Below are 24438 nucleotides of genomic sequence, written 5' to 3'. Positions count from 1 at the left end.
GTTACTGATGCGTAAGGCTCAAACAAGACTTATGAGACAAAAGAAAATGTAAGGGGTATTCACGATCTTTGTGTTAACCCTCTTAAGTCTGTTAGGTCCTGTTAGATCGAGAAAAATGATGATTGTTAGAATAGGCTAGTTAGCATTGGTCGATCTAACAGGTCAGAGCCAAGTTAGGTGTTAGGTCGAAAATGTAGTCACATTGGTATCCGTTAGGGCGTAGGTAACCATCTTGTTGTTTTGACTAAGAAGAGCCTCACTTAACCTCACAAATCCAAATGACGAAAAAAAAGAAAAACACAGAGACGAAAAACAATAGAACTTCCATAAAAACCTCTCCATCGCTTTCAAGACGGAAGCTGAATGCCTACTACGGCGATGGTTCATGCCAATATGAAATATATACGAATGTTACTCAATCATGTTGTTTAAGTGTTCTGAGCAATATTTTGACTCTGCAAAGTAGACTGTTGCTAGTTTACTGTACAAATATGTTCTGGCAAGGTACCATTATATCAAACTACTATAGAAATTTGATGTCATGTTTAATAAAGCCTAATATTTAGATCACAAGTACACAAAATTTCATTAAATTTGGTCAAGGAGTTCCTAAGGAATGGTACAGTAAGGCGACCAATTTTACCTAAGACAAGAATGTACAAATATAAGGGGTATTCACGATCGTTGTGTTAACCGTGTTAACTCTGTTAGGTCCTGTTAGATCGAGAAAAATGATGACGTAGATTTGTTAGAATCGGCTAGTTAACATTACTCGATCCAACAGGCCAGGACCAATGTTAGATGTTAGGTCGAAAATGTAGTCGCATTGCTATCCGTTATGGCGTAGGTAACCAACATGGCAGCCATGAATTTAACAGCTGTTTTTTGTTTTTTTATTCTCAAATAACCATTAATTAAATCAGACCAATACAACCAATTTCTGACTTGTCCTTATACAATCATACATGATAGATACATCCTATAAAGTTGTAGGTTGTTAGAGGTTAGGTATATGGGCACGAATTGAAGCGTGTCATTTGTTAGTTCTTTTAGAGTGCATAGATAGCATTTTGAATGAAAGAGTTGATTAATTTTCCTTTTTTATTAACTTCTGGCATCTTACAATTTAACACAAAACAAAACCAAAACAAACAGCAACAAGCCTTCAAGGACGATTATAGCTTTATTTTTGGTTCTACCAATCTCCACGCGCAGCATTGCAGAAAAATTAACGTTTAACATTCTAAGAAAAGAAGGGGGCGTTCACGATCTTGCTGGTCATTTCTCTATTCGAGTTAGCACGAGTTAACATCTAACAAACATCGAGAATACCCATTTAGACAACATCGAAGACTTTTAGGTCTGAAATCTGTTTTAACTGTTAAAACTCAACTACCTCAATACAAGACTTTGTTTCCACTTTAGACGAAGTGATAGAAGAAGGAGTGGAGTGTGATGCTCTGCCAAGCATTCCAATCAAAAATCTGCAATCAAATTGTCATAGCTCTTTAATACGACACTATCCTCACTATTCGCAACAGCCTTTTGTCATGGAACTGATCTTATTGATTAAAATTATATTGATTTATTATAACAGATTTATATTGGATAAATTTGTCATATTAGCCTTTAAAAATTTAACTCACATATAGCCTTTATTGCGAAAGAGATCAAATCGACATGATAATTCAAATAAGTAAATAAAAGTTACTAAGCCCTGAGGAAGATGAAACTATAGCTCCGAAACCTCGGCAAAAGTGGCCATTGTCTCATTCAATAGACCAGCACGTGATCTGTGGTCGACCAATCAAACTAAGTATTATGGAAATGTATTAGTGAACATGAATTGTACATGACCCTGTCGCTCTATATTACCAGACATTTATGGCGTAGTAGAATGAATAATATAAATAAAAATGTTTTTATTTTTACAATGGCCAATACTGCCGCAACAGATTCTTAAACACCAGATCACGTAGAGATGAGAGGGTAAACCTTTGAATTTTCTTTCTATTTAGACTGATGATTTCGCAATTTAATTCTTTTTTGTGTGAAGAACATAAACTATCGAAAAGGTACAAAATGTTTTCGCAAATTTACACGAATTTCGCTTCAAAAACATCCAAATTAAAGTTAATCTTTAGTCTTTATCAAATATAACGTGAATAACCTTTTTTTTGTATAATAAATAGTCAAGATGAATCAGTTATACATATATCGACAGTACCAAACAATTACTTGGATAATGATTTCTGTTTTCACGGATGTTGGCAAATCTCTCGCTGATCAGTCCCGTAGAATTGTCTATTCCCAACTGATATATTTTAAGAAACATTATTAAATACTAAAAGAGTTAAACGAACACCATCCCATGGAAAAAAATTAACAATACATTTACACAAATTTATTAATTTTCATAAAAAGAGAATCCTTTCCAATGCTAAGGTTCACTGAACCTTTAATGAATTATATTCCTATTGTGACAATGAATACGATTTACTGATAACAGAATCGTATCAAGAAGGGTTTATTATTATTGCCATTGCCTTATTACTGGAATTTGTTTGATAAGGAACGGGTTACGCTAGATAAAGAAACATATCGTCTTTAAAATATTTGGTATCTTTAGTCACGTGTCTTTAAAGTTAATTTTATTCCATTATATTTAGTGGATTGACCAAATAACTTCGTTCAATTAATTAATCTTTATGTAAGGTATTGGTTAAAATGAAAAAAGTTAGTGTCACGAGCGGGATTCGAACCCACCACCTGCAGCTAAATACGCTACTGCTCTAACCACTTGAGATATCGTGACTTCCCACCTCAACCTGCCTTACGAATTGTCCCTCCTTTTTGCCATTTTTTAAATTCGAAGATCGAAGTCACGATAGCTCAAGTGTAGAGCAGCGGCGTATTTAGCCGCAGGTCGTGGGTTCGAATCCCGCTCGTGACACTAACTTTTTCATTTCAACCAATACCTTACATAAACATTAATTAATTGAAAGAAGTTAATTTTATTTGTTTATGTATTTATTATTTTATTTTTTTATTGAAAGTACTGTTTTGGATAGTTCCGTAAGATCCTCGAACGCTATTCCAGCGGCTTTTCTGGCAATGGGCACTGAAGAGGAGGTGAAGATTTCATTCTTCAAAAAAACGATGGACGCTCTAAAATTATCAAATCAAAAATATCGATAACGCAAAGGATCTAAAAAATTGAAATGTGAAAACAAAAAACAAAATAAAATATAATTAATTATGCTTTTATATTTTAGTAGAGATTAAAGTATAATTAGTTAAAATAATTAATAGTCAATTATGACTACTACGTATATGGATTAATAAAATACAATTTATTCTAGAAGGGTGAAAAAACCTTCGACACCATTCGGGCAGTTGGACGTAAATGCAAATATTTTCTTGCTTTTGGGCTTGGTAGTTTTCTTATTTTTCTAGTATTTGAAGAGACCCGTTTGTAAGAAAGAAACGTAATATTGAAGTTAGAGGTACCGTTTATTTACCAAATATTTGTGGTAACTGCTAAAATGACACGTGTGCTTCTTCAGTATCGGCAGAATGTCTGTGGTCGTTGCCGACCTATTGAAATATTTGGTACGCCTGGTTGTTCAAAATTGCGTTCAGGATAAACATAAGGAACTCGTGGAAGCAAAAAACGTTTGTTCATTTCAGTCGCAAGCGTTATCATCATGACAGACAAACACAATCACTGCTCATATTTACACAGCGTATGTTTATCGAAGCAGTTGTAGCAGGCTCAAACTTATGTTTATCACCAAACATAATTTAAATGTTTCAGTCTAAGGTTAAGGTTAAAAGGTTTTAGAGTACAGACCTAATCTACTGAATGACGACCAATATCTATTGTGAAATCTCCTTACCTAAAGCTCTTCGCTAAGCTTAAGGGATTTTATCAGATCCCGAAGCTTAGAATAACCTTCAGGCCTTGGCTGTTCCTATACCAGAGATTTCATCCTACATAGTTCTTCGCACCTAAAGATATGTTCTGCTATATTTTGTTTTCTTATTACTGACAAAATCTACAGAAACTTGTTTCTCCTGCTCCGAATTTGTACATATGACTGTGGAGTCTGTAGCACCAAGTATATCATTCTATATTCAATATCATTCTACATCTACTACATCCTAGCTTTTGAGCTCTTGATATCGCCCCTTAACCATGTTTAAAGAAGAACACCGGATATTCCAACAGGTCAATCACACAAAGCATAATCACTAGGCCCGGAAAAGAATACACCTTCCGGAATTGATCAGCTGGGAAGAGCCATCTGCAAGCCCAGATCACAATCCTTTTGACTAGAAATTGTGACCTATAGAAAAAAAAAAGACCCAACATTCGAATCTTTGGAAAAATATGATAAAAGTAGTGGAACAATTTACACTCGAAACAGCCCAGCCGTCTTCATACCCTGATGGCCCATTAATGCATTTTTTCTCATGTGTCCGTCATGGAGTACAACGACATTGAACCAAGCACTTATTCGTAACCTATTTTCTGATAAACCTACTTTTTCAGCAATTTGGTATACTGCAAAAGTGTTCGGTGTCCACATCAAATGGCCTATGTAGCAGCCTAACCTAAAAACGTAAAAGTACGAATCCTTTTTATTTTTTATTTTTAATGTTTTTCATACTCCGAATTTGTTATTCTCCTGATTTCCTGATTTTTTCACTAAAATCAAGGGCAAAGGAATACGTTACGTTAGTCGTTTTCCGACCATTTTAGCCTGTCTACCAAGACAGATAAGGTTGGAAATCAAACTCGTCAGGGTATGACATAGCTACCCAGTACAGAAATGTTGATTTTGACATTTTCCCCACGTGTGCTCTCATCAGCTGACACATCTCAGTAACTAAATCGACATATTGGTTTATCAGATAATCTGTTGAGTTGTGGCATGTGTCATGGTTTCGATTCGCGCATTACATTCTTAGGTGTTGTGATTTTGATTCATGGAGTTTGTTGGGTGATGAACCTGTTTGGTAGTTTCCAATCCTCCTGGCCTGCCCGTAACTTCCATCAACAGACCCACCTATAAAGAACAAAAAACCAGGACGACCAAAGTAACGGTTCACCACCCACAGACCCTAAGAAAAAATCATACAATAGATGTTTCTGCTGAAGGAGATAACTATGCGTAGTAACATAAAGATTCATTAGCTAACTTTATTAATGTAAACGATTTCTCTCAGACGATCTCTTATTATTAATTTAATCTTCTTATATAATACCTTCGCCTATAGTTGTACAACGGTTTGTTTTTCGATACTTCATCGAAAGTATCACGTAAAAAGAACATGAATTGCATGGCGAAATTCCAATACCAGTAAATAATCGATACTGTTCCGCATCCGTAGTAAGAAGACCGCTTAATGCCTTTTAAAAGGGACAACCAGTTAAGCAAGTAGAAAGTGATCGATAATATACTATTTTTAGAGTGCCGGAGCTTCCGCTAAAAGTGATTTACGAACCGGTTTACACGGTCAGGTCTAGGTTCCAGATGAAGTCTGTTGCGGTAGTGTTTGCCCTGTGGGCGACTCCTTGGTGAATCAACCACAGCCTTGACATCCCCCACCCGAGCCTTACGGTTTACTATGCCCTCACCATACCAGAACGACCCATCCCCTCTTCCCGGTGACACTAAACTACATTAATAACACATCCCAATTACTGATATCGTCCTCCTTTATTAACGAGGAGGAGGGCGGGACATGGCATATAGAAATAAAAGAGTTACAAACCGACCGGAGAAAATATGTCACGGCTCGATTAACTCAAAATGTTTAGCGTTCTGCGAGCGGATAGACCGTAGCAGAAGAGCGGCCCTAGCATATTTATTTTTAGATACGCAGTTTATTACATTTTTTTATATGACCTTGTTACCTGAAAATACATGTTATAATATTGGTAAATACTTATAATTTTTGTATCTAAATTAGGACCAAACGGACAACTGGGACGTCGATATAGACTAATAGGAAAACAGCAAATTGTAGTTAAAATATGTTTGTTGAACTACCTGCAGATAATCTATGTAGGATTCCAAACTTCGTAGAGGTCATTAGACAGGTGAAAAAAAAAGATTAGTTGTTGGGTTCACCGAGCATTCGGCACCTTATAGTGCCATCTTCAGGGCCTATTTTATTACAATTACAATTAACAATTAATGTGATAAAATTATATACATACTTTCCCAAGAATAAAGGTAAACGATTAATAATGAAAATGATTGTAAAAGCGATTTGAGTTTAAGGTTATGGAGCACATGGCCAGCATACTACATTTTTGACGGTGAAAATAGACAGCTAAATAAAATTATAAATAATTATTAGTATACAATATTTATATTTCACAATGAAGCAATAATTTTGTAATAAAGGTAAACAATATCTCCCAAAAAATCCAACTGACTAGAGTCCAACAATTTTTTGTTCTGACTAGCAATTTCTAACAGGTAACATTTGTGATCACAGATTTTAATTTTAGTTTTAAATATATTCTCTTTGATCATAAATGTTACCTGTAATGTAATTGCTAGTCCGAACAAAAAATTGTTAGACCTCTAGTGATACGGATTTTTAGCGAGTTATTGTTTCACTTTATTAAAAATTATTGTTTTCATTGTCAAATATAAATATTGTATGTTAATAATTACTTATAACTGATGTAGATGTGTAGTTTCTTCATCAAAAATGTAGTATGCTGGCCATGTGCTCCATAACCTTAAACCCAAAACGCTTTTACAATAGTTTTCCATGTCCATCGTTTTTCTTCATTCTTAGGACAATATGTATAGCATTTTATTATATCATTTTGTTAATTGTACTGGGATAATTAAATGTTTAAGGGATTGAAAAAAGTTGTAAAAATAGACAAGTCACATAGTTTACCACTAAAAAACAATACCTTTTCAAAAATTTTCAGCTGTCTAGAAAGGTGAACAACACACTGAAAACATTGGAAAATATGTTGCACTGTTCACTTTAATTTATGAATAAATTTATGAAAAGGTATTGTTTTTTAGTGGTAAACTATGTGACTTGTCTATTTTTACAACTTTTTTCAATCCCTTAAACATTTAATTATCCCAGTACAATTAACAATTAATGTCATAAAATTATATACATACATTATTATATACATACTTTCCCAAGAATGAAGAAAAACGATTGATATGGAAAACTATTGTAAAAGCTAGTACATTGACGGAGAAAATATATATCTACATAAAGTTATAATAAATTATTAACATACAATACTTACATTTGACAATAAAAACAATAATTTATAGTAAATTACAAACAAAGTATATTTTTTTATTGGTTGGTAGGTTTTTGACGAGGCGGTTATAATTCAATAAAAATGAATGCAATCCTGTCAGCCCAAGATATCTCGATCATCAGTCATAAAATATTTGTTCAAATAAGAGAGATTTGGGATCTGAATAATTTCCTTTCCCTCAACTGTTTGGGCATGCTGCACAGCGATTATTTTCTGATTTCAACGAAACTATTCGGAGATTAAAACCAGGTGCAGTTGATTTTTAAATTAGACAGTAGATCAGAAATGCACTTTGACAAATTTGGGGAATCGAAATCGCTTGGAAATTGCAATTAATAATATGGAGAGGAATCTAACGGAAAAAATAAAGTAGTGATTTATGGTTTAAGTAAGAAATTTTGGGCTATTAATTGAGAAAAGACGTAGTGGATAACGTAAAATCATTCTACATTTGAGTTAATTTAAGTTTGAATAAATGAACAAGCATGTTTAACGCTGACCCAGCAATTTACGATGTGATTTTGTTATCGACTAACTTTTATACACAGGATTTAGGAATTTATAGGGTATGTGGTCCTTGACAATGAAAATTAATGAACAAAGGCACCCCTACCCTAATGTCAAATTCAATAAAATTTTATGTAAAAACAACAAGCATGAGATTAGTCAGAACTAATTCTGCAACTAACTTCGGAAATTCTACATGAATGAGCTCAGTCAGATAACACTGTCACAAGAAGGTTACACGCCGTTTCAAAAGACATGCAAACTCAGTTAAAGAGTGACAAGTTCTCAGTACAATTTGACGAGCCTACAGATAAGTCAGACACAGGACAGTTATCATTTATGTTTAGAATGTTATTATTACTGTAAAAGAACGTTCGAAAACATTATCCATGACAGGTGCGCGTATCTATAACAAATTTAGAACATATGCAAATTGGTTAGATATGCGAACAAGCTGTCTGCGATAAACACCGAAGGGGTAATGGACTTACCGAATATAAGAAACTTAAATCATTTGCAAACTTTAAGTCTTATCTCTGTGTTAGCCACAGGGAAACTTTCTTCGGCGGAATACTACCCAGCGGCTCATAGACGGTCAATATTATTGTACAATATAGACTGCACAATAATTTGACGGTTGCCCCTTAACGTTCAATAATATTGTACAAAATTTTGTTTGTGCAATGAACTTGAACAGTTTGAAGGCGATATTGAAGTTTGTGCAATATTTTTTTACTACTTGTTGTACTTCATAAACTGACTGATATTGCGCAATAATGCCAACAGACGGTGCAATATTTTCCAGGTTGTACAATATATTTTCAACTTTTGGACAATCATGCAATGTATTGCAAAAACTTTCAATATCGTCTACACACGATCAATTAAATTGCACAACCCAAAATATTGTACAATAATGTTGATCGTCTATAGACCGCTTTAGAGAAAAGGTAATGAAAATAGTCAACTTTATACTACACTCTTTGCGCTACTGCACTTTCAAGGACCTACTAAAAAGTCCCGAAAATCATGATCTCAGTCTGAAAACTGACGTACTTGGGTCACGAAGGAAAGTCCTCGCAAGATTTGTAAGTTGAAGAAATGCAAAATTAAAATAACGACTTCGAGATTTATATGAACGGCCCAAAGACGATCAATATTATTGCACAATATTTTGGGTTGTGCAATTTAATTGATCGTGTGTAGACGATTGGAACAAACAGATAGAACAAATTATTCTGCAATCTATAGTGTACAATAATATTGACCGTCTATGGGCCGCTTTTAAAAGACATTTCACCATGAAACTTTGGTATCTATTATTCAGTAATTATTACTCGATGAACAGGCTTCTAAAATGAGCTCTTGGGTACTTAATCTGACATGCAATACATGATAATAAGCACCCCCAGATTATGGGCTGATTATAGTCTCATTTTTGTCTACGTATCTAACAAATGATATAGAAAGAAAGTGGTATAAACTAGCATAATAAAAATTATACCATAAACTACAGAAAAGAACAATTTTAGTGGAAGTAACATATGAAAAAAAAACCAAAAGAATATTTCCCTATTTTTATTACCGTACTATAAACTTATAGAAAAAAGAATTAAAAATGATACTTTCGAAATAAAATAAAAAACAATGGGTAAATAGACTAACAAAACAGAAAACAAACTCTCTAGCATATAAAAGGTATTTTCTTATTGGTATAATAAAACTGAAGAAATAAAAAATCAAGAGCAGCAAAGAAAGAAAAAAAGGCCGAGACATGTACTAAAAATGAGTAGCAGTGAACGAAACTGGAGGACAAATATAAAATAAGTAAAATGGAAGTGCAAGGAAAACACGAAGGTACACTGGTAAACTGTCAATTTTTCAAGAATAATTGGAAAGGAAAATTTTTAAACAGAGGAAAATGCGATAGAATTTTTTTTTTTGTAGTCATCCGATAGCTCGGTCATTTCAGTCCCGAAGTACTAACAAAGTACCCCTACACACTCTATACACAATCACACCAATAAATACATTTATTCCTATATACATTATTCGCACTCATACTGTTTGGTTGATGGAGTACTCGATATTCCTCCTTCTACCTGTTCACTAAAATAAAGTAATCTAATTTTGGGTCGATGGGGTATTTTTATAAAATTTCCGCCACCAGCCAAAGTCATACACACCACCTGAGAGGCGATGGATTCCACCATCAGCTCCTCCCCATTCACTCCAATAAATACACTCACTCATACAAAACACAGAAACACAAAACACATATTTTGATACATATATGCAAGAAAAAATTTCCAATTCCCCTAAAAAGCGGAACAGGGGACCCTGAAAATCGCTACCATGTCCGAGAACCCTCCTTAAATCCGGCGACATGCCTACAAGCTCTCTGTATGGAGCCAAGGCAATGACACGCCTCTATTATCTGGGACACATCGAACAACCTTTTTCTGCATAAGGGGTACCTGTGCGGGCTTTGGTCCAAAAGCAGGTGTCCGTGTGTCAACCGGGTATGGCCAATCCTCAGTCGGGTGAGGACGATCCCTCCTGAGGGCCAGTAAGGACCTATTAGAGAAGGTTCAAAAAGGCGAGACGTTGGATTTTTAATTAATTTTCTGTGAAAATAATGGAATAACAAGTTAAAAGAATGTTAAGAATTGGTGACAAGGTTGCACTGGTAAGAATAGAACAACGTGGGAGAAAAGAAATAGCAATTATAACGTATAAGACAATCATGCAAACCTTATAACAATATAAGGAGGAAATAAAATATGCAAACTCTACTATCCGTTGGCAATGGGAGTTTTTAAATCGAGATGAATATTAAACTGACAAGAATAAAAGAAAAATATAATATGAGATGTACTATAAATAGCGTGTTGCGTTCACCTAAATTAATATTTATATTGAATTGTTTTCTGAATGTATGCCCGAATTTGTTCCATTTGTCATCTAATGAGATGAAATGTGAAGTAAATCACAAAACATTTTCTAAAAAAGTCAAGCGTTAGGTTTTTGAGTACATCGCTAAGAACAGTAATAAATATTAATTCCAACTGTTTGAAAAGGAAAATTCTTTGCTTTCTAATTTGTTTAATCTATTTTTACAACTTGTAACTGTTATTAACACTACTTTTTCTTTCCGCATTTAGTGATGTTATGTTCCCCATTCACTGTCCCCCATAAGCCCATTAATTTCTCATTGTATTTCTGGCAGCCATGCACGACTTACTTTAAGGGTGCATATAGCACCAACTTAAGGTGTATAAATGTAAAAGTGGCCAACTCTTTCTAGATTAGGAAATTGAACAACATAACCGTCGTAACTCTAAGAATGTCGGATCGACTATGTATTATTTATTATATTATAGTAGGTGTATTGTTGATATAATTTTAAAGTGAATTTTACCTACTAATCCAGCAAGCAGTACGAAAACTACTAAATTTGACGATGTGGATAGGATAAGTGTTTTTTTTTGTTTTTTTTAATTAAAAAGGTAAGGAAAGACGGAGATAACTAAATAAACCAATCAGAAAATCAATAAGAGAATATCTAAAAATTTACCAAGCAAAATCAGGGTAGTGTACTTTAGGTAAAAATATGCCAGAGAAGGAAATTTAAAGATAATTAGGACAAGATGAATTGAAAATATTCAATCTTGGACAAGAATGAAGGTCAATTACGTACGAAATTCAATAAAATTATCAAATTGACAGTTAATCATTTCTCTAAATTAAAAATAGAATAGGAATACAAAGATTCGAATGACTACAGAAGACGAAATTAGAACGAAGGAAGTGAAAAATGTTATAAAAACTGTATAAAAAAACAATGTTGAATGGAAGTAGGCCATGGTGAGATTCCTCGTTGAGGTCTGCGGGGTGATGAACCTTTTTCCGATCAGGTCCGCCTGGCTTCGCTTTGTCGAGTCATCTTCTGTAGTGGATTGAAGGATTGGATGGAAGTAATTTTCCTTTGTCGGATTTCTTGTATACATTCGTGATAGGTCTGAAAGGTGTCTGTGCTACCTTTATCTGTCGGTGTCGTTGATGGATTAAGCTTGCGTTTTTGTTTGGTCTGGTCTGTTAATGTGCTCGTCTGTTTTTCTTTTTTAAATGCTGTGCCGTGTTTCCAATGGACTAAATCTTTGTGACGAAGATTTATAAATTTTCACTTGCTTTGTTTGTATGCTTCTAGGTTTTCAGATGTGTTCAATTTATGTAAAAGGACAAATTTTTAAATATATAAAATGTATTATGTACCTTATGAATTAAATGGTTTTAAATTAAATGTCATATAAAAGTATTATATAAAAAATAGACAGTCCTTAAAAGAAAAAAAACATAGGAAATTGATTTTGAGCTACAAAAGCAATTATCAGCGGCAATAACGTGATAATTAATTTAATTTAATGGTTTTTTCAGTGAAATAATGCCATAATACAGAGTATATGTTTCTAACAAGTATTGAATTATATAGTTTTTAGAAATTATAGTTTATATCTTATTGGACAGTTATGAATTTCACTTGTCCAAGCAATTTAAAACGGTAGTGGGAAAAGAATACGCTTAAAGTGTAGCCTAAAAATATTAGTCCATTGTGATGTAAAAAAATTCTGTTAAATAGTCGATGCTCGGACTAATTTCCATGTGAACAAGGAGTTGTACAAAGTTAGTTTGAATAGAATTCATTGTATAGCAGATTGCGTATACATTAAGCGCATGTAACCTGGGGTAACGGGCTGAAAATTATACCGGTTGGTTTACATTGCGTACAATAAAAAAATAATAATTTGGGATGTTTTTACATGCGAATAGCATACCAGAAGCAGTTATTAGCATACACCTAGCTACGTGAGGTTGTGTATAAAAAATTACTTTAAAAATACATACGGCAAAAGACAAAAATTCAGAGGGTAGAACGCCTAAAAGGAGATTTCCTAACCAGGAAAAAAATGCTACAAAGCGATTTTTCAACAAACATTTTACATAAAACCAAAATAGCCGACCAAATAATAAAAAAGACTGGCCACCACTTTCAAAATTTAAGAATAGATTTCCTAACCAAGAAAAAAAACTACAAAGCGATTTTTCAACTAACATTTTACATAAAACCAAAATGGCCGACCAAATAATAAAAAAGACTGGCCACCACTATCAAAATTTAAGAATAGATTTCCTAACCAAAAAAAAAGCTAAAAAGCGATTTTTCAACAAACATTTTACATAAAACCAAAATAGCCGACCAAATAATAAAAAAAGCTAGCCACCACTATCAAAATTTAAGACTCCCCTGTTGTAAAAATGGTTAGAACTCAAGAAGAAATAATGATCTAAGATGAAAAACTGGAGACCAAAACACATTAAGCAAAATTTAACAATCCTAAAGAAACAAACCTAGACAAAGTAAAAACCGACATTAGTCGAAGCAACTTGTAAAAAAAATTGCTAAAAATAGGCTGAAGGAGGTTGTCTGTCATGTTGTCCTGTTATAGTTGGTCAAAGTCTACAGAAAGGAAAATATGTCATGAAAGGGTCGAAGTTTCTAGAGGATACCCGGGTAATTTTATTAAAGCTGAGAAGTTATGGTCCTTCTGAAGGTTGATGTACAGCTTGATCGACAACAGAAGAGAAATGGAGTCAAACTGCTAAAATAAATAACCAGTTTCAAGGCAAATAGAGATGAAACAGAAAAATGCTTTCATCAGATTGATCATGACAAACAGATTTGTATCTGATAACCTAAGCCTCTCTCGAGAAAAGTGGATTGCACCTAATCCTGACGGAGTGGATAAATTTCTTAACAAACCCGAAACGCTGAGGAAAAAGGTGAGACATCCCAACTCGGGAACAAGTAGATGATTTTTTGATTACCTAAATGATAAAGATCTCAATCCAAACTCAATCACTAGAATGAAATATAAAGAAATCCATGTTGTCGAAAGAAATATTACGTTTTACTGACAAATAGTGTCGATCAAAATGAACACTGAAAGATCGGTGAACTGAACACTGGACCATATGAACAGAATCTAATTCTGTAAACTGTATATTCCTAGGCGCGAAATGGACAAAATAAAAGGGATCCAGTTAGTAACTGATATGAAAGAAAAAGTGACGTAACTAAGTATGGATCAAAGTCATGATAGCTCAAGTGGTAGAGTAGCAGCGTATTTAGCCTAAGGTCGTGGGTTCGAATCCCGCTCGTGACACTAACTTTTTCATTTCAATCAATGCCTCACATTAAGATTAATTAATTGAAAGAAGTTATTTGGTCAATCGAATCAAGAAATATAATGGATTTAATAAGTAAAACGAAGTATATCTTCACTAAAGCTCTCCGTGGCCATTTTATTTGTGCCAAGAATCGAATCCTGATTACACATTTGAAAATCGGCAAAAAGGAGGTAAAATTCGAAAGTTGAGATGGGGAGAGTTGGTGCCCGAGGGGATCGAAGTCACGATAGCTCAAGGGGATAGAGCAGCGGTGTATCTAGCCGATGGTCGTGGGTTCGAATCCCGCTCGTGACACTAACTTTTTTCATTTCAATCAATGTCTCACATTAAAATTAATTAATTGAAAGAAGTTATTTGGTCAATCGGACCACGAAGTATAATGGATTTAATATAAGTAAAACGAAGTATATCTTCACTAAAGCTCTCTCTCCGTGGCCAATTCATTTGTGACAAGAATCGAATCCTGATTACACATTTGAAAAACGGCAAAAAGGAGGTAAAATTCGAAAGTTGAGATGGATAGTTGGTGCCCGAGTGGATCGAAGTCACGATCGCTCAAGTGGTAGAGAAGCGGCGCATTTAGCCGAAGGTCATGGGTTCGAATCCCGTTCGTGAGACTCGCTTTTTTATTTCAACCAATACCTTATATTAGACCAGCATTGGTAGTGTGCCAAATTAATTACATTTAAAAGAAGCAGGTGCATATAAATATTTGTAATGTTTAATAAGAAGTAACTAATATAAATCATTTTGAACTACTTGCTTCTGCCCGGTTGTGAACTTTCAAAGTATTTACCTGTGGAGGTGGGACTTATTGAACTAAACTACTCAAAAATGCTCAAGGGGGTAGAGCAGCGGCGTATCTAGCCGAAGGTCGTGGGTTCGAATCCCGCTCGTGGCACTAACTTTTTCATTTCAACCTTGTGCCTTACATAAAGATTAACTAATTGAAAGAAGTTAATTGGTCAATCGGACCACCAAATGTAATGGAAGTAACTAAGTATATTGATAACTAAACCCACGGTGTGCGTCGGAAGGATGATGTTGACGATATTGATTTAAAAATATCCAGTAGGTTACTTATATATATATATATANAATATATAAATTTATATGCTACACATGGTTGAAAAATTGGATGAATAAGGAATAAATAATTTTAGTCAATTCGTTAAAGTGATGGTGCACGTCATACTTTACTGTAGGTCGAACACCCTGTATTTGTACAGGTGGTTTTTTTATGTACAGTGCAGTTGTTTTTCATTAGGTCAATATTTAAACCGTGATTCCGCCGATGGAGAAATATTCCGATTCGATTCAAAATACGAATTGGGACCCCGTTCGGTTTAATAATTAGTGAGCTGTCCGACGCGTTTTGAATATTCAAATTGTGCATTTCCGCCTGGAAAAAGCGGAAACGTATCGGCCCGAACCCTCTGAAACGGGACGTCCTATCGAAGCCGGTAAGCGCACAGACCCAGTACAAAAGGCGGTTTATACCAAGGACAACAATTATACTAAGGATTATAGGTTTAATTAAAACAGAAAATATAAACTCTAGAACAATTGAGGCAATAAAATGTTAAAACATATTAAATGCATGGGGCCCTATGTTCCGAGGGAGTGATCCCCTTAATGAAACCAAGAGAAGGGGTTGGAAATATTAAGGTAATAGACGAAAGACTCATTAGCGGGGTTATGCAAAGTTTTGCCTTTTCTTACCCCTTCATAAATGTTGCGCTATTAAGCTCCTTAAACGACAGAGATTTATAGTTTACGTCGTATGATGAAAATTGAGTGTCATTAATGCTGGAGAAAAAGGTTTTACACAATCAAATTTATCGGTATTCTACCCAGTCAAAACGCAAAATAAAAGATTTAAAATGCATTTAACTATTGTTGTCCCATCCCTGATTTTTTAGTGAAAAAGTGCACTATTGAAGGTTGACACGAAGTGTACTGGGATGAAGATATGATGTTTGTTGATCGACCTGCAGATAATCTATGTAGGGTTCCAATCATCGTAGAGGTCATTAGACAGGTGAAAAAAGAAGATTAATTACTGGGTTCACCGAGCTTTCGGCACCTTATAGTGCCATCTTCAGGGCCTATTTTATTACAAATTAAAATAAATACACAGTAACATACAATTAACAATTAATGTAATAAAATACTATACATACTTTTCCAAGAATGTAGAAAAACGATTAACATGGAAAACTATTGTAAAAGCGATTTGAGTTTAAGGTTATGGAGCACATGGCCAGCATACTACATTTTTGACGGTCAAAATAGACATCTATATAAAATTATAAATAATTATTAGCAAACAATATTTATATTTGACAATGAAAACAATAATTTATAATAAAGTTAAACAATACCTCCCTAAAAATCCATATGACTAGAGGTCTAAAAAATTTTGTTCGGACTAGCAATTTCTTACAGGTTACTTATGATCAAAGAGAATATATTTAAAACTAAAATCTGTGATCACAAATGTTACATGTAAGAAATTGCTAGTCAGAAGAAAAAATTGTTGGACCTCTAGTCATATGGATTTTTAGGGAGGTATTGTTTAACTTTATTATAAATTATTGTTTTCATTGTCAAATATAAATATTGTTTGCTAATAATTATTTATAATTTTATATAGATGTCTATTTTGACCGTCAAAAATGTAGTATGCTGGCCATGTGCTCCATAACCTTAAACTCAAATCGCTTTTACAATAGTTTTCCATGTTAATCGTTTTTCTTCATTCTTGGAAAAGTATGTATATCATTTTATTACATTATTTGTTAATTGTACTGGGATAGTTAAATGTTTAAAGGATTGAAAAAAGTTGTAAAAATAGACAAGTCACATAGCTTACCACTAAAAAATAATACCTTTTCATAAATTTTCTGTCTAGAGAGGTGCACAACACAAACTGAAAAGATTAGAAAATATGTAGCACTGTTCACTATAAATTTACAATATCGTCAGAAATATTTATTTTTGTCGAAGTCGTTTTTAACCTCAGCAATTCAAATAAGAAACTAAAACCAATATCATCAACATACAAACACACCACATTATCAGGAATAATGAACATACAAATCAAAAACTCACATCATTTACAGTAATCGAATGACAGTACACGTTCAAAATAGAATTATTTTAATAAATATCAGAAGTGCTTGCTCTACTCATCATCCGAATGCGGTGATATTAGATCGAGTGGATTAGACGTAGATTAGATTTGCTATTGGCCATATCTGTTGGATACGACAGACTTCCAAAGATAAGTCACCTTCCCCTGATTTGTCCAAATCTACCTAACTGAAATAATTCAATCGTATGGATGTCTTAAACATTTAAAAATTATTTGATCTGAATGGAGTTGGTTTTACAAAAAGTAGTGGTAAGGTACAATAAATTAGGTATCAGGGAAATGTGAGAAACGTTTTATTAAACCTCCAAATTCATTACTTTCTGCATAAATACTTGTTTTGTCTAAGAAGAGCCTTACATAACCTTGCAAATCCAAATGATGAACAAAAAGAAAAACAAAGAGACGAAAAACAATAGAACTTCCATAAAAACCTCTCCATCGCTTTCAAGACAGAAGCTGAATGCCTACTCTGCCAATGGTTCATGCTAACACGAATATACATACGAATTTTACTCAATAACGTTGTTTAAGTGTACTGAGCAATATTTTGACTCTTCAAAGTAGACTGTTGTTAGTTTACTGTACAAATATGTTCTTGCAAGATACAATTATATAACACTACTATAGAAATTTGATGTCATGTTTAATAAAGCCTACATAATTAGATTACAAGTAGACAAAATTTCATTAAATTTGGTCAAGGAATTCCTAAGATAATGAAACTGTAAGGAGACAAATTTAACCTGAGGCAATAATATAAGGGGTATTCACGATCGTTGTGTTAACTGTGTTAACTCTGTTAGGTCCTGTTAGATCGAGAAAAATGATGAGGTAGATTTGTTAGAATCGGCCAGTTAACATTGCTCGATCTAAAGGCCAGGGCCAATGTTAGATGTTAGGTCGAAAATGTAGTCACATTGCTATCCGTTAGGGCGTAGGTAACCAACATGGCAGCCATGAATTTAACAGCTGTTTTTGTTTACATGTATTTTTATTCTCAAATAACCAATAATTAAATCAGACCAATATATTTCTTTTGTTAATTTCTGACTTATCCTTATACACTCATACATGATAGATACATCCCCTATCCTATAAAGTTTTAGGCTGTTAGACGTTAGGATACAGGTTAGGTATGTGGGCACGAATTGAAGCATGTCCTTTGTTAGTACTTTTCGAGTGCATAGATAGCGTTTTGAATGAAAGTGTTGATTAATTTTCCCGTTTTATTAACTTCTGGCATCTCACAATTTAACACAATAGAAAACCAAAACAAACAATAACAAGCCTTCAAGGACTTTGTTTATTTTTGGCCCTACCAATCGCCATGCGCAGCATTGCGGAAAAATTAACACTTAACATTCTAAGAAAAGAAGGCGGCGTTCACGATCTTACTGTACATTTCTCTATTCGAGTTAACAACTTACAAACATCGTGCGACCAATTTTACCTGAGACAAGAATGTACAAATATAAGGGGTATTCACGATGGTTGTGCTAACTGTGTTAACTCTGTTAGTCCTGTTAGATCGAGAAAAATGATGAGGTAGATTTGTTAGAATCGGCTAGTTAACATTGCTCGATCTAAAGGCCAGGGCCAATGTTAGGTGTTAGGTGGCAAATGTAGTCACTATGCTATCCGTTAGGGCGTAGTTAACAAACATGGCAGCCATGAATTTAACAGCTGTATTTTGTTTACAAGTATTCTTTTTCTTAAATACGCATTAATTACATCAGACCAATACATTTCTTTTGTTAATTTCTGACCTGTCCTTATACTCTCATTCATAGTAGATACATCCCCTATCCTATAAAGTAGTAGGCTATTAGACCTTAGGATACAAGTTATCTATGTTGCCACGAATTGAAGCTTTTCGAGTGCATAGATAGTGTTTTGAATGAGTTAATTAATTTTCCTTTTTTTATTAACTTCTCGCATCTTACAATTTAACACAAAAGAAAACCAAAACAAACAACAACAAGCCTTCAAGGACTGTTATAGCTTTATTTTTGGTTCTACCAATCGCCAGACGCAGCATTGCGGAAAAATTAACGTTTAACATGAAAAGAAAAGAAGGGTACATTCACGATCTTACTGGACTTTTCTCTATTCGAGTTAACATCTTACAAACATCGTGAAAACCCCTATATTTAGGGTCGTGTCTGTATATTTTTGCCATTTTCTTTCTATACTTATTTCTGTTTTTCTAATTTGTAATCAAACTGCTTACTCTTGTAGGGTGGTGTATAACAATAGCAACTCTTTTAAATTTTCAAGCGCAAAACAACATGATAATTATGTGTTACTTGCTCCAATGTTATTGATATTACTTAACACCCTGTGGTCAACTTTTTATCAGTCTTGACCTTGTTTGCTAATGATAGGTTTCCAGGAGGCTTTCTTGCGTAGCCATCGGCCATTGACACAGAGAGAGAGAAAAAAGAACTTCGAGTCCATACGAAACGTGTGGAGAATATCCGTGTCCAAACCGTACGAGGCTCGATGCAAATTAACAGTCTAATTCGGTCCGTTTCAAAATAATCGTCAGCGTTTTCCGAAGACACTTGATACGATCATTTCACCCGTTTGCCGATGTGATAAAACCCTGTAGGGCGTCGTGTTTAATTACCGCTAACGGAATTAGTTCTCATTCGGGCCCGGCCCTCCAGGGAAATTGGAAACAGAAAAACAGCTTTACGACAGGGAGGGAAAAAAATCGGACCGTTTCTACGTTTAATTGGAAGGTTTGTCGAGTGGCAAGTCTGTCGAGGAAGAGCTGTGGTTGTTCTCAGGCCTCTCTCCAGTTCTATTAAGGTCAGCCGGAGCGATCGTGTCAGAGGGTCAACGTTGTGCAAGCGAGTGGGAGTCAACCTTATGCTAAGAACGTCTTCATTAACTTCGTTATAACGCTTCCTTGTTCATTTCTGAGCAGTGTTGGCATCTTTGTCAACTTTCCTGCAACCGTATATTTTCCAAATCCAACGGAATGTGCCCATGAAGTACCTAAACCGTACTTCGTTTTTCCAAATGACTCCAACATCTTTCATTCTATGTGATTAATAGTCGAATTGACAGCCCGGAAAACATTTTTTTATTAAGCCGATTATGTTTCATCGATAAATGAACTCTTCTTTCTAATTCAAGAATATAATTCGCATAGAAAATGGTCGACCTTCACTACATATATTGAACACACATATCGCACACCCACAAGAAAAGTGACACAACGCAACAAAAAAATGTTTACAGGAGAGAAAAATGGAATAATAATTATTTATGTAATAAGTACACGCCATTACTGTTGTTAGCAATAAAAACTGTCATGATCCATCAATATTTTCTTTCGTTTCTCCAAGAATTAAGCGAAAACACAAAATTTTAAAAATCCAGTTGTACTACCCTTAAAAAACTGACCCCTAAGAGTATTAATATTTTTATGGTAGTAACAGACAACCTACCAAACAGCATAAATATCCATGTAGTAAGTTTTACTAAGATTATTTTTGACCCAAATGTGTTTTCCTCCTTTAGTCAGAGCTAATCAGTTATTTAAAATTACAAAATTAATTATTGAAGCAAACGTTTTATTGATTATTAAAAATATTGTAATTTAACATTTAAAAAATCGTTCGAACTGTAGAATAATGTAAAAGTTAAAAGACAAAATTGTTAAAAAAATATGAAAAAATAATATTATAATTAAGAATTGATTATTCGAGATCGTGAGATGCGGTATGGTGTGACGTAGGTTTTGGAAAAACATTTTCTTTATCGCGCCGACGTTTCGATCTTTATTGAGATCATCTTCAGGGCCTTGTGTTGTCTGCATTTCAACAAAAAAGTAGCAAGCAAAGAGTATTCTGAATGCTGAATGACATCGCCAACAATGAGAAGAAACTTGCATCGGCTATTAATCAGAGAACTTTTTTGTTGAAATGCAGACAGCACAAGGCCCTGAAGATGATCTCAATAAAGATCGAAACGTTGGCACGATAAAGAAAATGTTTTTCTAAAACCTACGTCACACCAGACCGTATCTCACGATCTCCGAATAATCATTAACTAACGGTAACTAAACACCACACATTTCTACACGAAAAGAACGAAGAACATGGTATTATATGAACAGATTTCAACTACAACTCGACATCAAGCAAAGAGTATTCTGAATGCTGAATGACATCGCCGACAATGAGAAGAAATTCAATTAATTAAGGTTTTTAGTTGAGATAAAAAAAGTCCGTGTCACAAGCGGGATTCGAAATTAATGAGAAGAAACGTGCATCGGCTATCAATCAGACAACTTTTTTGTTGAAATGCAGACAACACAAGGCTCTGAAGATGATCTCAATAAAGATCGAAACGTTGGCACGATTAAAAAAAAATGTTTTTCTAAAACCCACATCACACCAGACCGCATCTCCCCATCTCCGAATAATTATTAACTAACAGTCTAAACACCACACATTTATTTTTATAATTCATAAAACTATTTGCGAGCTCATAACTCCTGATCACAAGTTAAACTTACTGAGACCTGGGTGAACATTTGACATCATTTTGTTCTGCAATATATTTTCTCTCAAATAATGTATTCAATGTACAACAAATAAATTCATTTTTGTCTTTTCTTCTTTGTTGATTTTGTTATGTATATATTATGTTATGTATGTTAATATGTTCATATTGTATTATGATTGTATATCTGAACGTTTTACTTTTATTACTGGATTTATTTCACACGTATGTAATTTTCAATTCTTAGTATGTACTTACGTTTACGAGAATGCGTTATTCTGTTTAATGGCTTACCTGAAACAAACAAAATTATAATTTAAAAAAAAAACATTTACAGAGAATTATCCGCCGACTTTTAAAGTACAGAATTGGAAACGATTTTGTCTAAATAAGACGGTGCGAAGCCGAACCTCGTCTGACAGGTTAAAACAGCGAGAATATTCAGATCAAAATGATCGGCATTCGGAAAGGACGAAGCCACAATACCTCTTTAAACACAAAGGCATTCGATTCCTTGCGCTTTGACCCGACGACAAATCCCTCTTTTACTCGATTTTCTTTTTGCAAAAATATTTTTTCATTCAGCTTTGCCACGTTGACGCGTATTTAACATCTAAACTACAGCCATATTTTCCAGGCAACATTTGCCATTCATGAAAGCCACATTTCTTTATTATTCGGGGAGCTATTATTTTTAGTAATCATTCTGTATAGTTCAACATTTTTATTACACAATCAGAAATATTTCATCGTGTAAAAATAAATAAATCAAAAGGGTTATAACTCGTTCTAAATATTTAATAAACTTAATTAAACTACTCTTAAATTAACTTAAACCGTCCAGCATAAAACGCATTTGTTTCACTTTTATTCACCACATCTGCCGTCTTCAATGTAAATTTTTGGAACAAAAAATTATTAATTGGTTTTCTCACGGTCCTTCGTATTTTAAAGAGTTGCTTCGGTGCGAAAAATCCCTAAAAAGTTACACAATTGTCAAGCTTTTACTGCTTGTTTTTAAATACAGGCCGGCTAAAATTTCACATTTCCGCTCACTAATGTCAGTACGAACATGGCCAATGTTATTCATGAAGAAAATAATATCAATATGCTATTATAATTGTATAATTAAATTCCAATCGAAATAAAAAATCAACCTCGAAAATGAAACCATTGTTGATATTACTATATTAATTTTATGTTACTCGCTGCGTAAATATTTCGGTTTTCAACCAATTAAAAATCACCGGTTCAAAATCCATAAACAGTACATACATTTATTATAGAATAATTAATGGGCGAGTAGTCATCTGCGCAAGGCTCACTGGGCCTGGCTAAGGTAGATGGGTGTGGCAGGAACAACCCCTGGTTGCCCGATAACGTCCATTTCAATTTATTAAAAAAGTTAATTTCTTGCCAAATTTGACGTTAATGATTTTTTTAAATTTAATTTCTACAGTCAGTAATTATTTACTCATGGCTCATTCGAAGTCACAATCAATCCTACCTTATCCAATAATATCTATGGAAGAAATAAAATTTTATGGTTTAGTTCGATTCGAAATATTTTTTTATATATATGGATGGTGTATTCTCGAAAGCAAAAATATTTGTTTCATTCATTTGATACATATAAAAAAATCAATAAATGAATTAAACAACCACTAACTGAATTCCCAAAATATATGGTCAAAGCAAACAAAAGATAAATACTCAACGCAAATGAACGCAAAAAAAGGACAAATAATAACAGAACTACTCGAAGAATGTACAAATGTACATGATTGTACGGGGCATTATCCAAACTGGCCATCACTCTTGTTCGGCTATGTTATGTAAGAGAGCCGCCTCTGGCATTGTTTCCTGGGAACGGACACGGCCTTGGACGGCGAAGAGCACAAAGGAAATTAACAGGGACGGCTTACAACTTTTCGACCTGGGTTTTCTCATTACTAAAATCTTGTAGAAAAAGCTCTATTGTTTAACTCGCGATAAATAGAAAACGGCAGTATTGGTTAAAACATACAGAATTAAGTCGAAAATTTTGAGGTGGGGCGATAAACAGTAACTGAAAATCAATAACGATTGAAAGAACTATAAAGTATCATGTATAAAATATCAAGTACAATCCCTAACCGGTAATCCATAATAATTTGGATTTTTTTCCCCCCAAGGTCAATTTATATGAATCATCAGTGTTTTGTGGGCGGGTCTTCAATCGCTTCGCAATGACTTCATATTTATGAAATTCCTTCATAAATATTGAAATTTTCCCAGAAGAATTGTGCCAAGACACTTAAACCAGTTGATCGGTTGTATTACATCGTCCGGTCCAAAACCAATCATATATACCGTTTTTTTATTTGCCTGCAAAATTATGAACGTGCCTATAAGGCAAAAAATAAGACTGATTCTGAGGGAATGACTAATTCTAATACCAAAAACGCTCATCAATATAAGATGAATTTTACCAGCTGGTTTTGTAGTTTATACATACATACTAGTTTTTATGAACACTTTTAACAAAAAGTCACATCAATAACTGATGGAATTTTTTTATTTTTTTTTGCCTTATGATCTATGCATATTAACCATGGTGACGAATTCTTTATGTGTGTTCATATTTGAGGAGGGGTATCGAGGGGGGGGGGAAAAAAGGGCCAGAGGCGACGGTGGGAATCGAACC

At 34.0% G+C, this 24438-nt stretch overlaps 1 protein-coding gene across 8 annotated transcripts in view; it reads right to left on the bottom strand.

Annotated features, from left to right (window-relative positions):
- Positions 1-24438, bottom strand: part of LOC106670422 (protein couch potato) — a 463537-nt gene that overhangs the window by 391129 nt on the left and 47970 nt on the right. The gene's annotated exons all lie outside the window — the stretch shown is intronic.

Source organism: Cimex lectularius, unplaced genomic scaffold (genome assembly GCF_000648675.2).
Source record: "Cimex lectularius strain Harlan isolate CLEC.00 unplaced genomic scaffold, Clec_2.1 scaffold103, whole genome shotgun sequence".
In the NCBI taxonomy this organism is placed as follows: Eukaryota; Metazoa; Arthropoda; class Insecta; order Hemiptera; family Cimicidae; genus Cimex; species Cimex lectularius.
Note: the sequence above shows the minus strand (reverse complement) of the source record. Positions and strands in the feature narration are given on the sequence as shown.